Here is a 16,082-nt window from a genome sequence, read left to right as displayed (position 1 = left end):
AAGACATTTGTCTTCGAATGTGCCTTCTTTATCACTACTAACGCACAGGCTCATTAGTTCCAACACTGTGAATAGGTTTTCACTAACCCATTCCATTTAGTTAGTACACCAGATAATATATAAGAGCACACTTCGTACTGCAGCTAATAGTAGCTAATGGTTCTTAAAAAGAGAGAGTAATTGCTTACACTTTGATGGCTACACAGAAGAAAAAATACATATACATACACACACATTATATAAACATATAATACATATTTTAATATATATGCATTTAAAGTCATTGAAAAATGTCAAAACACAGCTCTCTTACAAGAAGCAAAGGCCATAATCATCCTCTAGAAATGAAGGACAGTCACAGATTAGGATAAATCATTGCCACACACAAAGAGCAAACATGTCCAAAGAAGTTTTATCCTTTTTCTGCCTCAATCACAATAAATATCCCCTGGCATTAGCTGGCCTGGGGATCATTTCATACTTCTTAATGAAGTGTTCAACTCCAAATATTTAAGCAATATGCTATGACATTTCCTTGTAATGTAGGCTGATATTCTGTCAATTTACTTTAAATATGAAATTGAATCAATATTGAAATCATATTCCTAACAGAAAAGGAAGGTATGTTTCTTGCTGTGGTAGTGTTCATTTTACACTTTAAAGGATTTAAGCTAACTCCTCTGCTAAATTCACTAACTCCTTAAATCTAGTCTCAATCTGCATCTATAGGCAGTTACAGAAATCACCAGGATATATTGGCAACAGAGAATTCTCACATTCAGTGAACCTCAACTAAGTAGCAGCTGTATGCCAGGATACCAAGTCTTGGCATTAAGACTCCACCCAGGCCTCAAGCTGCTGATGACTTTAGCAGAAAAAAAAAAAAAAAAAAAAAAAACAGATAAGGGGGCTTGTGAAGAACTAGGAAATAGTTTGGCTGTCAAAGAATTAGGCTTTGAAATCAACAGAGGGCCACATATTTGAACAATTTCCTGTAGTACCACATGAATATTGAAGCAACAGGTAAGTTATCAGATCAGAAATATGTAAAATCCTCTTAAAATGGTCCAAAGGCTCCTAGGCTTTAAATATATGATTGATTTAAGATACAGTGAGAGAATCAAAATCTTACATGAATGTCTGGAATTAGACCGCTAACATTAAATTAATGGTTCTAACAAATCAATGTCTGAAGCATTTCAGGAACAGACTGATTTTGAGTGTACCACCTACTGTCCCAGAACAGGTTCATATAGGCCTCATTGAATTTGGATTAGGTATAAACATATGTGGCTCAACTAGTGGCTCTACTAGTAAAGAATCTGCCTGCTATGCAGCAGACCTGGGTTTGATTCCTGGGTTGGGAAGAGCCACTGGAGAAGAGAATGGCTACCCATTCCAGTATTCTGGCCTGGAGAATTTCATGGATTGTATAGTCTATGGGGTCGCAAAGAGTTGGACAAAACTGAGTGACTTACATTTCACTTCCATTCATTAACACAGGTAAAGCTACAACACCTAGGATGGAAGAAGGACAAAGGATGCTTGTGCTCACAGAATAAGAGAGAAAGACAGAAAATTCAGAAGCAAATGCTTTCTGTCTTGTACTTTGAGGAACCATGAGATTTCAGAGTTTGGGGCTCTATCTCTCAGTCAAAAATGTTATGTGGTTGTTTATTTTGGAAAAGAACTCATAGAAATAGATTATTACTGACAAGGACTGATCTTTATTTTCACCAAAAGGTATAATCGAGAACTTTCACATTCAAGAAATCTCTACTAAGTAGTAACCTATTGAATCAGAAGTAGAACCAATTTCTATTTGGCTGGTTTTGGTAAGAGTCACATGTGGAAATCCAAAACTATTTAGACAAATTCATACCTTGCAAACCTGGCCAGTTGTCTAGCTAACTTGCCTATGGTTTAGCTCTGCCTATAGGGAGAAGAAACAAATTGGCCAGGCAGTTGCAATAATTTGATCTGCATGATAACCAGATTTCTCATTTTCAATAAATATGTCAATATTCCAGCTTTTAGATTAGTCTTGTGAGTTTCTCAGCATGAAGCCACAGCATCCCCACATCTAGCTATTCTGAGACTCTGATGAAACAAAGGTCTTGGTCCTGTAGAGCCAACTCTAGTCTAGGATAAAATTATCAATCAGATGAGTCCTGGTAATAGCCTGCTTTGAATAACATGACTCCTCAAACTCTGACCATAGCGAATTGGACCAAGGTTTGCTGTCCAAACTCTAGCAGGCTGTAAATAGCTTTGTCTCATGAAGTGGGTGAAAAAATACAGGGTCTGTTAGGGGTTTTTTTTTTTTTTTTTTTTTAAGGAAATATAGACATAACTTGAAGGAGTCAGTGGATATATGGACAGATAACACTGGAGGAATACAAAGATTCCAGAGGCAACAGAGATAACAAGACAGCAGAATTCATAATTTGAATCCATAACGTAAAGAGGAGAGCAGAGAGATCATTGGCAGAGAGAGTTGCTAAGGCCCCCTGACACTGGAGAGGATGCCTGTAGCTGTGGTGTCCTGCACAGCTCCCAGGTCTCCTCAGGGCCTGTCTGCAGTAGTGGAAACAGTTCCTTGCCTCATTTACTTCTGCATCTCCCAGAAACACCCACTAAACAAGATTGCTAATAATGTTTTATTCCTTGCAACACGGAAGAGTCTAACATAATTTTTTTTAAGAAATATTAAAATATAGAGCTCCTCACACAAACAGCTTTTTGATTTCCACAAGGCTATTTTTAAAAGATGGTAAAACGGTTTCCTATGTTCCTGAGTTAATGTATTATTAAAAGAAACCCTTTCTTGAATGAAAAATTCTTCAGTATTTTCTTAGCTGAGCCAATAAACATATTTTTTACAAATATATGATTGAATAAATCAAAATGTTCAGAAGTATTTCTCATAAATAGAAAATCATTACTTGTTAGATGTTCTGAAAACAGAAAAATAATCCAACTGAATCATTTTCTAGTCTATGACATAGAAGATACTTGATAGTGTTGCTGTTGATTCAATACAGTTTATATCGTTTCTCAGGTTCAATAATTTGATACAAGTATAATCATTAGGCTCAATTTATTCCTATCCTTACATAAAACTTCTATTCTCATTTCTGTCACCAATTGAATCTGTCTCCAATTGAAGAAATACATATTCCTTTAAACATTAAATAAAAGCCTAATCTGTACATGCTGCACTAACCACTAGCCTCAACCCAAAATATAGGAAGAGAAGTCCCTCCAGTTAAAATAAAATTCATGTTTTTTAAACAAAACTTAACCACAGCGAAGAAAATTGGCTGAATAGGTACTAACTTTAGAGACTATACTACATAGTAACATAGACTGTCTATGAAAGTATTTTTTTCAAATTGGTGAAGCTCCGTGGCAATTCAGGTTATGTATGATGAAACAGGAAACTGATAGAAAGAGGAAATGTGGACTAGAGTTCAACTGGAAAAACTTCCCAGTGAATATGAGTGTTGAGTTGGGCTTGGCCTAAAGGCAGAATTAGAATGGCAGAGCAGAGGAGAGACCATCTCAGGCCACATGAAGTGGGGTCAGGAAAAGGCTTTACCCAAGTACAGGGGTCAGGATGAAGGGAAAAGGGAAACAACACAAGCCAGGAGGTGGGATTCATTGGTGAAACATCTAGCACATAATGCAGAAGTGCCTGAACCAGTAAGAACTGTGTATCTTAAGGAGGAAATCATCCTAATATAATTGGTTTCAGGAGGAGAGAGACTTTCAGGAGGAGAGATATTGCCAGCAGCAGGACCTACTAGGAGATAACTGAAAAAAATCTAAGTTCAACATGACAGTTATCAGACTACAGTCAGTTGGAATATTACTGTTCAGTGGCTGAGTCATGTCCAACTCTTTGCAATCCCATGGACTGCAACATGCAAGGCTTCCCTGTCCTTCACTCCCAGAGTTTGCTCAAACTCATGTCCATTGAATCGGTGATGCCATCCAACAATCTCATTCTCTATATCTCCCTTCTCTTCCTGCCCTCAAACTTTCCCAGCATCAGGGTCTTTTCCAATGAGTTGGCTCTTTGCATCAGATGGAATATGGCAAAGGGCAAATTGAACAGACACATAAGTGACTGGGTATTAATGGAATATGAGAGAGACGGGGGAAAAATTGAAGATAAAGATTAACCAGCCTCTTAGACCTATGTCATAAGTGTTTGGAAGTGAGGGTGGAAAGTGAGGGAGATGAAATGTTGGGGTGAGGATATTATAATTTTGAAATCATCAGAAAGTTATCCTGGGGGCACTGGACAGAAGAGAGAACAGTGTGTCTGTCGTTTGTCCTTCCTACCCAGCAATCACATGAATTCAGAGTCATTTTGAGATGCTCACTGACTGGCTATATACAAGCAAGTACCTGCATTATTTGGTAATTTAGTAAGGCACAAGCTCTCATCTATATAACCAATAAGCAGCATATAGAACAGGTCTAGAAAATATCAGAAAAGTCATGTGCCAAAGCATGGTAAGTACATGTATTAATAAGAGAAGCGTGGACACAGGCATCCCCTCAAATAACTAAGGGGACGTGACTCAAATAACAACAATGAATTTCTAAAGACGTTAGAACAGTGTGCTCAAAACATTACCCCAACCCTCCTTAAAGAAACTTTGACTAGCACTTACCATTATTTTTGGCAGTTAGTTTCTCTGAGCCAGATTTCCCAGTCAATCTCCATAGTGCTTGTCCCAGGTTCTCCCATCTTCTCCAGCATCTACTTGGCCTCATGCTCTGACACCCCCTTAGTCTTTGAAACTGGGATCACTGTGTTCCCCCGTGTTTGGTCTTGTCCCAGACTCTGAATCTGGTGCTATCTTAAAAGTAGGTAGAATTTAAAGAGTTCTATACTGATCCTTTTGTGGCTCAGCACTATAGCTCAACTGTACTGCTCATATTGTTTTGACATCATACACAGAGGATAGTTCAATAAGAGGATATTTGCCTTTTTCTGTGGGACCAGTCACCCAAGCCAGGTCACTTAGTCTGAGGTTTTGTCCTCTCCTCCCCTTTGAAATTCTTCAGAGTTCTAAGTTCTGCTCTGACCACAGATTAGTATATCTGAGTCTCCAGTTATTTGTGTGGTGTTCTGGTAAGCTTGTCAATCCCAAATATGCCATCCATACAGATAGATGGGTAAAACAGTTCGCTTTGTGAAGGTACTACTCAAACAGGACTGCCCTAACTTTCAGTGAAAGAAAGTGAAAGTGAAGTCACTCAGTCATGTCCAACTCTTTGCAACCCTGTGGACTGTAGCCCCCCAGGCTCCTCCGTCCATGGGATTCTCCAGGCAAGAACAGTGGAGTGGGTTGCCATTTCCTTTTCCAGGGGATCTTCCAGACCCAGGGATCGAACCCTGGTCTTCCGCATTGCAGGCAGACGCTTTAATCTCTGAGCCACCAGGGAAGCCCTAACTTTCAGTAGCATCATCTAAATTAAACTTGATTTAATCTAGAATCAAAACTACTTGAGTCAGAAAGCAGTATGACTTAATAAAATCCATACTCACATCATGGAAGGACTATATAAATTTATAACTGTATTTTGGTAGAATTAAAAGTATAAACACAAATCTTCAAATATCTGAAGAACTGGTTTCTTTTTATAATTCAGTGTACCCTACCCTAAATGATTTAAGTTTAACTAATCCTCAGAAATCTTCTTTTGATTAAGTAAATCAAATCTGAATGTTTTTCACCATGAAAAACATCATTCTAAAAAATCTATTTATAAGTTTGGTGCCTTGGATATTATGGCCACTTTCTTTAAAAAAAAGTTTCTCTTTTTAATCAGCAAAAATAATATCCAGCAAAGAAAACCTACCCATCAAAAGTAAACAAATCTGGCTCAGTTTTGTTTCAACTCCTATATCAAAGCCAGAGTAGAGACATTATGTATTTGGGTAATCTGTACTCAAATAAGGGCTGAGTTATAATTTAGGGAGGTTTTACCTTTAGTCTAGCTTCAATTTTGTTCTGTTTTGTTTTTATGTTTGTTGTGAGGGGGCCATGGTATTTAAAATTGCCCAAGTGGTTCTGGGCTTACCCCTTCTTTGCCAAGGAGCCTGAGAATAAGATCAGGGAAAATGCAAGGCAATAGAAATAAAACAAAAATAAACAAATGAGGCCTAGTCAAACTTACAAGCTTTTGCACAGCAAAGGAAATCATAAACAAAATGAAAAAACATATGGAATAGGAGAAAATATTTGCAAATGATGCAACCAACAAGAGCTTAATCTCCAAAATATACAAGCAGCTCATACAACTCAACAACAACAATAACAAAAACCCAAACAACCCACTTGAAAAATGGTCAGAAGACCTAAATAGACATTTATCCAAAGAAGAAATACAGATAGCCAAAAGACTCATGAAAAGATGCTCAACATCACTGTCAGAGAAATGCAAATCATAACTACAATGAGGTATCACTTCACACCAGTCAGAATGGCTTTAAAAAGTCTACAAATAACAAATGTGGAGAGGGTGTGGAGAAAATACAACACTCTTACACTGTTCAGTTCAGTTCAGTCACTCAGTCGTGTCTGACTCTTTGAGACCGCACAGTCTGCAACATGCCAGGCTTCCCTGTCCATCATCAATTCCCAGAGCCTGCTCAAACTCATGTCCATTGAGTCAGTGATGCCATCCAACCATATTATCCTCTGTCATCCCCTTCTCCTCCTGCCTTCAGTCTTTCCCAGCATCAGGGTCTTTTCTAATATGTCAGTTCTTCAAATCAGGTGGCCAAAGTATTGGAGTTTCAGCTTCAGCATCAGTCTTTCCAGTGAATACTCAGGACTGATTTCCTTTAGGATGGACTGGTTGGATCTCCTTGCTGTCCAAGGGACACTCAAGAGTCTTCTCCAACACCACAGTTCAAAAGCATCAATTCTTTGGCACTCAGCTTTCTTTATAGTCCAACTTTCACATCCAAACATGACCATTGGAAAAACCATAGCTTTGACTAGATGGACCTTTGTTGGCAAAGTACTATTGGTGAGTTATAAATTGGTGCAGCCACTATGGAGAAGACTATGGAGGTTCCTTACAAAACTAAAAATAGAGTTGCCATATGATCCAGGAATCCTACTCCTGGGCATACACCCAGACAAAAGTATAATTCAAAAAGATACATGTACCCCTATGTTCATAGCAGCACTATTTACAGCAGCCATAACATGGAAACAACCTAAATGTCCATCCACAGATGAATAGATACAAAAGATATAGCATATATATGTGATTGAATATTAATCATCCATAAAAAAGAAAGAAATAATGCCATTTGTAGCAACATGAATTGACCTAGAGAAGGAAATCAAAGAAAGACAAATATCATATGATATCACTTATATATGGAATAGAATCTAAAATATTACACAAATGAATATATCTACAAGACAAAAACAAACTCACAGATATAAAGAGCAGACTTGTTGCCAAGGGGGAGGCTGGGTAAGGGAATGGAAGATTGGGCATTTGGGATTAGCAGGGATGAACTACTATACGTAGAATGGGTAAACAACAAAACTATACTGTGTAGCACAGGGAAGTCTATTCAATATTCTGTGACAAACCATAATGGAAAAGAATATGAAAAAGAATATATATTATGTATAACTGGGTCACTTTGCTGTACAGAAGACATTAACACAACATTATTAATCTACAATACTTCAATAAAATAAAATAAAATAAAAAAGACCAGGGAAAGTGGCTTTGCTGCCCCTACTCAAGGAAGGTGCCTGATTGCCTATGAACCTTTCCAGCTAATAGTCTTCACTGACTGGCAGGCTGAGGGGAGCACTCAAGGGAGCACTAAGCCTTTCTTACCCAAGGCGCAGCCAGCTGATGTGGACTGTGCCCATCTCCAGCACTGCCACGCATCCTACCCTACTGAAGCTACACTGATGAGAGGTATACGTGCTTCTTTCACTGAGGAATCAGACAAGCGTCTCAAAGCAAACCAGAAAAAGAAGCCTTGGAACTGGGGCTCTATTTCTAGCCCATTTCCTCAGAGAAACCCAAGGAAATTCCAAGAAGTGAGAATTTAGGCCTTGGGCAGTTGCCACACATAGATACTCCCTTCTGACTAATTCTCTCATCATCCCAACTCTCCCATGGCATATCCTCTCAGCCTATCTGGAAGCCACTGTCTCTTAGCCAGCATTCCACCTCCCTCCTCCAAAGAGCCCCTCCCTCAACCATTTAAGCAAGGCTAACCCTCTATTCCAATTGGTTTCTGAAAATTCCAATAGTTTCTGTTTCAACTCAAGTTCATGAAGTTTTTATCTTGCCAATAGCTCCCGCAGGCTTCAAAAGGATGGATGAGCTCGGAGCTGTAATTGTGTAACAGTATAGAGCTTGATTTTGGTTGGCTCTCCAGAAGTGAAATGAGAGGTTGAATATAAAAACATATCGTGAGCAGCTCAGATACAAAAAGAGAATTATGACCCACCATCTGCAGCAACCACCGACACATGGTCTACAGCAACCAGCCCTGGAAGCCAGACTTGCAAGAGGTCAGATCACCAGCTCCAGCCACCAATCCAAGAAACCAAACAGCAACTCCTGCAACAATTAGCCCAAATAGCCACAATCTGATTAACAACTGATGTATCCCTTAATTTTTGTCCCCCTTCTACCTTGGGACCAACCACAAAAAGCCAAACATGTAACCCAAACCAATCACATAGGCTGCCCTGCTTCTAGTCAGCCCACCCAAGTTTCCCCAGGCCAACAATCTCAATTCAGGGGATATTGGGTATATTTGAAGCTTTCTTTTTCATCACTGTAAAGTTTTCCCACTCCTCTGCCTACCTTTGACTTTCTGCCAAAACGGAAGAGATGGTAGCTGACTTCCATAAGCTCTGAATAAATAGGCTTTGCTTGTTCCCATTTGGTTGGTCTTCATTTATTTCCACAGAAGCCTGGTGCTAAGTTCCTCCCTGACTAAAGGCAAGCACATCTCATCACAGCAGGAATTAATTCATTATTAGTTAATCAATTAATTAATTATCCTAGGGAGGCTCAGTCCACTATTCTCACATGAAGGAAACATGTTTCTCACATTAGATGCTTTTAAAGCTACCTCTTGAGAACCTTGAGAAATAACTGACATTATTTGCTAAAGAAACATTGACTCCTACTTGTTCCTGCTTTTACCACCAGGAGCCCATACATTAGCTGAGAATGGCTCTGTCTGAGTCAACCAGGATAGATGTGCAATCTTCCAATAGATTATTTATGATATTAGTTGGGGGAGGGTCATTTTGTTCCATCTCACTACATTTAATTTGCTTTTCCCCAATTTGAAAGCAAAAGATTTTTTGAAAGTCATACAAACCAACATAACAAAGGACATGCTGTATAAGATACTGCCTTTAGAAAGAGCCCAAGGAGAAGAAAAATCTGAAAGAAAAGTCTTTACCTAAAAGAAAATCTCACACACAGAGATTGTTTTATCAGTTATTTCCATTATCATGAAACGGGAGTAATGGGGACATGATTCAAGTATTTTAAGGGTTTCTTTAAATTGTTGAAACCATGTGGCAAACCAGAAAATAAAAGACCAAAACATTTATAAGGGAATGTTTTTTATATTTATTGATTTAAATAGAGATGTGTAAATCTTTAATTTATTTAAATTATATGTAGAGGTAGAAGCCTCAGATTGAGCATAAATTTTACAACCACTGTGATACAGTATTTGGAAAACAGAAGAGCCTACAGATTATGTATTTGCATGAGAAATTGAAGAAGTTTCCAAAGACCAAACAAACAAAAATATTCTGAAAGAGGAAATTATATCAGGCTTGACCCAATAGCACCATCCCAGTCACCAAAAGGGAGGAGCAACAGGGTTAGATTTGCTGTGCATAGAACTGACTGGCAAATGAATACTAAATGAGCTTTTTATTCTCATAAATCCCCAAAACTTTAAGTACTAGTACACCAGGAGGACAGAGACCACTTCATCATGGCCCTGCGTGGGGAGGGTTCTTCACTCTGAGTGCCGCCAGCGCAGGGCAGGAAGCAACCAAGAGGCATGGTCTTCCCCACTGGCAGCAGCAGCAGCACAACCACAGCAGTCAGGTTCCCCAGTGACCCTGCACTAAGCATTAGAGCAGCGGAAGACACTCTGTTTACAGATGACTGGAAACGACATCCTTGGCTAATCAGCATCAGCTCCATCATCAATGCTCGACACCCATGGAAGGGATAAGCAGAGCTTCCCAGAGAGCAGAGGCCATGGAGGAGGACTGGTCATACTATTCGCACTACACAGAGAAACATGTGAGAAAGAAGCATAGAAATAAATGCAGAAATTTTTGAGTGGGGCTAGAGTCCCCAAATAAGAGGGAAAGATGAGAAGCAGAAGAATGTTATTTATCATCATTCATATGATTCCATTTTTCTTCAGAATGATGTGTGGTTTGCAGAAACACTAGTTTACAGGTATATAATTTTCTTTTCAGAAATGCTATTCTGAAAATTTTTAAATGATGTGTTTTCTATTTCTCTCATTCCATTCATCATCACTTTGAAACATGATTTCTCTGCCATCATGACCCCAAAGAAAATGCCTTCAGACTGGACGAGGACATAAAGGAAAAAACCTCTATTTTTCTGAAAAGCAGAGGAGAGAGAGTTAAGGACGATGAGGCAGGTAGGCACAGATGTCCTACTTCCAGGTCCAGGTAAAAACCCTGAAGGACAGTAGTGGCGGTGAGATGGGGAGAACACAAGGACTTCCAGGCAGCAGTTGGCCTCCTCAGGGATGGCCCAGGAAAACCTGCCCACTTCTAGGAGTAGCCTGACATGTGACCCAGCGCCACATCCAGAGTGCGCAGGAGTACACTGGCTAATGGAGAGGGCGTGGCAGATGAGCCTGAGGTTCTGCTCTGGGTTTTCCACTGCCTTTGCATGGCTTCAGGGACTTGTGGAGGCCTGCATGTCTGCTAGGGAGCAGGCAGAGATGCAGAGGCACTAAAAGAACTGCCAAGAAAAGGGCCAGAGTCACAGACTTCAGTGGTGATAGCACACATTTCCAAGAGTCCAGGGGTCAGATGCACCTCAGTGCTCACCAGGCCGATCAGAACAGAGGAAATGCAGCGGATGCTTGGCAGAAAATGAGCCTCTCCACCCTGACAGCACAAGAAGGCATTAAGGCCCTCCTTACATAAGGCAAGATGCCATTTCAGAAGGTACAGAGCAAGAGAAAAGCTGCAAACCAAGCATTTACCTGAGAGAATGCCAGGCAAGAGAGATGATTAAGGAGTCAGAGGAATTATTTTGCAACTTCAGAATTCTTTCCTACCAGTCCCCCACCACACCCCACTGAGAAACCTAAGAGAGAAGCCTCACGAGGAAATTATATCCATTGCAGAAAAGACAAAAGTTCCATCTTACTTTCACATCCCAGTTAACCCCATATATGTCTATGCTATAATAGGATTCCCTCAAAATGTTTCAGTATTTTAAAATATGTCTTCAGTCATAGAGTTTATGAGAGGAAATGCAATTGACATGGAGCGAGGAAAAGAAAGCTCATGAGACAAATGGCCAAAGACTGTTTGGGAAAATTTCCTGTTTGGTAGAGAATAGCCAAGGGACTTTGATAGGAGGTCGAAGGTGAGGGCACAGAGAACACTGGAGAGAACTCCACACCGAGGTGGGTGATCACACAGCACAGGACAGCTTGTCAAAGAGAGGATTCATGATGGGCATGAAGAATACACTGGGACAGCAGGAGGTGTCGGCGTTAATTATGACACATCTGTAACTGATGGAGATACCGGCATTTTCAAAATGTGTTTCCAAAGTTTGATGAATCGACACCTTTACCTTCAAATGACAGCGAGGAAAATGGTAAGGCATTTTTTTCTGTATGCCGCATGCTAAACTTTAAAATTCAGTATTATTCCAGAATCATATTTTATTGATTCCTATGGAGTTTAAGGTAAATGAGTTGTCTAAAAAACAGAAACATGACAGAAATATCATTCTAACTTATTACAGATAGTGTATGGAGTTATTTACAATAAAGAAGGTGTGTGTTTCCAGGAAGAGCCTGGAATTTTGTCAATGCAATTTTTCACAATACTGCACTAGCTTTGATGTAGAAGAGTGGAATTACAAAGATGTTGTCTCTGGAGGGGCACACAGAGATCTGGAAGAGCTCTCCAAAATATCTCCTAAAAATATACCTAATCTCCAAACGTCACACCATTATCTACATTACTCTTAAATAGTAAGGTTCTTAAAATTTTTAGTTTAAATCTACACTGGGTTCATTCCTTGCTAGAAAGCAATTCTAAGCACTCCTGATAAAGTGGGGAACAGACCCCTGGAACGGGAGTTTACACGAGAAGCTCTCAAAGGGAGAGTGAGTCAGGCAAACACCACTAAGCCAGAGACAAACCCCAATCAAGGCAGACAACTGAGGATCCTGTGTACACACTAGGTCACTTGGTTTTCTCCTTCACCCTAAGTAGGGAGGAAGTAGAAATAAAAGCGAAAGATCTGTCCTGCTAAAGACCATTAAAGCAGAACTCGATAGAAACCATCTGATTGGAACAATAATTACACAAAGAGAGAAAAGCATTCTCCCTGACACAGGAACTGGAATCATTAGAAATCTGGAGAAGACAGAGCACGCTTAGCCCCTGAAAAGCCCCAGTGCCTTAGCAGAAGCAGAACACCATGGCCCTGGCAGAAGTGGCAGTGATCTGCAGGTGGGGCCTCAGTGCCGGATAGGGGAGACAGTGATGCGGGGAGTAAGAGCTATCCAACAGGGGGCATGAGCAAAGGCGTCGGGACCAGAGACGCCACATGACCACTGTCTGGCCTTGATCATGATCACAGCTGAAACATCTCAAGGACTTCCAGATATAACCACTTTGGGGAGGGAAAAGAAATTTGCAGAAGACAGAGCTCCTGAATGAGCAGACAGACACAAAAGATACACAGCACGGGTTATTACTGTTAACACCACCCTGAATGTAGGATTAGGTGAGTCTAGCTGGATAACACAAATTACATAGATGTCCAAGGTAAGTTTCCCCACAATCATCCTCAGACTTCCAGGAATTCATAACCTGGGGCCAAGGACCTTGGAACAATGCATTTTTAAAAATAAAACCATAATTTTTCAAAATTCTATGTATGTATCTTTATGGATATTTTTCTAACAAAAATATTCATAACTTCTGTCTGCTTCTCAAAGGGCTATATGACATTCCCCACCCCCCAAACTGAGAACCTGGAGTCTTTCTTGCTGTATCACATTTCCTAGGATGCAGCAGAGATGGGAAAGGCCTCTTTACTGTCCACTTTGAGAGCTTTGGAGTGGACAGAAAATAGCTTTCAAAGCTCTGTGATTAAGGGTACCTTTGACCTTCAGGATCTTTGCCCCTGCAATGTCAGAAACTCCCATCCAAGTGATGGTGTCATGCTTTCTTTCCTCCATCCTACAGACTTGGAGCACACAGCTGAGCCATCCAAGAGCCCCTGTACTGGGCTGACTCTACTCAAAAGATTCTCATAAGATCCAGGGTGACAGTGCAAGTTGCAAAAATATAGCCCATTTGCACATCATTTATAAACCTTTCATAAGAATTTCCCCCCAACAGCCCACTGAAAATTGTAAAAGCCAGAGCTGAGTGAAGACTGTAAAATCAGGCTCTGTATATTTAGCAACAAGCACTGTCTGGATAGAGAGATAAGATATTGGACCTGCTCTGGTGGACATTCTTTATAGGCAAGGAGACAAAAATGTAATTTTTTAGTTTTATGGTCACAGCAGCTTTAGCTGATAGCAGAGAAGAATCACATTTTCTTGTTGAGATCTGTAGACATTTTATATATGTCTTGGAACTAAAAAGAAAATAAAAAAAGCCTAAAGTCACGATTAAACATCAGAAGATTAACAGACATTTTTCTCTTTTTAGTGACTACATTCCAGCACTGTTAAGCTGGGACATTGTAATGACAAATCCAATCAAATATGAAAAAGTTGCCAGTCTATAAACTTAGTCCAGCACCACCGACCTTGTAGGTAATTCAGTTCTGGTCAGATAATTGCCAGGAGAACAAATTATAAATATAGGCCATTGCTACTATAAGCAAAATCCACTGCAAAAGCAGTTAGTTCTGAAATAAATTGCCTATGGAAGCTACCAGATCCCCAAGGTCTTTCCATTGTATTCAATAGTTAAGATTCTAACATGAGCAGTAAATCAAAAATTCTAGTTTCCAGGGATTTTTTCCTAAGAACTTTAAAAAGTGTCTTAAAATGTATTTTACTATGCATATTAAAGCCTAAAATAGAATTGGTCACTTCAAAAATTATTTCCCTGTGATCTATAGCATTGAGATAATCCAGCAAATTATGGTGACATATAAGGACATATTTATACTAAAAACGGAATTTTTCAAAGGACATTTCTTCTGATAAATTTGTCTTTTAGTGACAATAATTACTTATTTCAGAGATACTTAACCACTAATGGTGGGATAATCTCAAGATACAACTGCACATTTTTAGAAATTTAAGCCAAAATTAATCAATCTATCTAATTTAACTAAGGGGAGAAGAAATATTCTCTCAAGACCACACTTTCTTATGAGCCTATAAGTTTAAGGTGGCAGTATAATTGGAAAGAAATTTATTAAAGGGCCGGAAATTACCCTCAAATTAAAACATTTACAGCCTAAAGCTGTAATTAGAGCAAAGGTGAAGGCAAGAGATTCACAAAGAAATCTTGGCTGCTCCTGACTGCTCCTTGGATGCCATCTTTGCTAATTCATTATCTTGTTTCCATGGTTAATTACGGGGGCTCCCCAAGGTGTGATAATTACTTTTCTGCTTCTTTTTCCCTTTCCTCTATTTTATTCATTAACTTTCATGACTTGAACAATTCACATAGAAATTGAGCTAACATTGATAGATGCCCCAGATTGTAAAGCACCATGCTAGGCACTTTTAGAGTTAATTGTAAGCCTACGTGAAATGCCTAATTCCTCTGATTATTCCTTTCCACCAAACAGTTCCATGTGACTTCCTTAGCTCTATCAAGAGGAAGACAATGGGAAGTCAAGAGGCAGGGGTCTATTATTGATGAGGGCAAGTTATTAGATCTCTCCCAGTCTCACTCAGTAAAAAAAAGATGTTGAACTAGATCAAAAGTTGTAAAACTGATCCATTGGCAAATCCAGCCCTCAGATATATTTGTTTGGCCTGCACCATTATTTATAATCTGAAAGGGTATATAAAAATCTGGATTTCTATCTTCTCTTGAAAAAGTAGAAGACCTAAGCCTGATTTCTTTGACGGCAATAACTGGCTGCAGTCAGGCGGTAGCTGCCCCTTTAGATTATCCCCTACAATTTGCAAAATCCCTTGTTGTGTTACAAGTGTTCCCCTTTACTTGTTTACTTTATATGACTTGCCTGTCAACCAGATGGTTAACCTCAACACTAAAGTGCACTGGTTTTACTTCTAAATATTACTCATTGTTGACTTTATTTCAGGCTTTCTTCCCACCCTGAAAATACCTCCAGTACCATAAGTATACATTTGAAACCTACCACAAATTTTTCAGAGTTATTATAAATAAATTCATATCTTTTATTGTGGGCAACCCATCCCTTTGTAAAATCTGTTTGACCACTTTTGTCATATCTAAACTCCCAATACTTTAAAATATCTTTACATTCTTCCCTACTTTACTCATAACCCCTTCTAAGAAATGACAGTTTCCATCTCCTTATACCCAGTTCATTACACTCAAGGCCAATATTCTTATTAAGACTCTTTCTTACCAATTCCTAAATTGAAAATAAAAACAACCATAATCCTTAACACTCTATAAAGTTTCTAATAACTTAGTGCATCTCCTAACAAGCAACCACAGGTTTCAAGGATTTTTGTAGCAGAATGCAAGTTGCTATCCTAGAGCCATTCTCTCCTCTTTCCTTAGTTACCTGGGATGGCAATGCAAACAGTTAAAAGACCACAA

The 16,082-nt window shown here is 39.3% G+C and overlaps 1 long non-coding RNA gene across 6 annotated transcripts in view; it reads right to left on the bottom strand.

Annotated features, from left to right (window-relative positions):
- Window positions 1-16,082, bottom strand: part of LOC133251040 (uncharacterized) — a 911,217-nt gene that overhangs the window by 842,232 nt on the left and 52,903 nt on the right. The gene's annotated exons all lie outside the window — the stretch shown is intronic.

The sequence above is a fragment of the Bos javanicus genome, chromosome 7 (assembly GCF_032452875.1).
Source record: "Bos javanicus breed banteng chromosome 7, ARS-OSU_banteng_1.0, whole genome shotgun sequence".
NCBI classification, from domain to species: Eukaryota; Metazoa; Chordata; class Mammalia; order Artiodactyla; family Bovidae; genus Bos; species Bos javanicus.
This window is presented reverse-complemented; position numbering and strand designations above follow the sequence as displayed.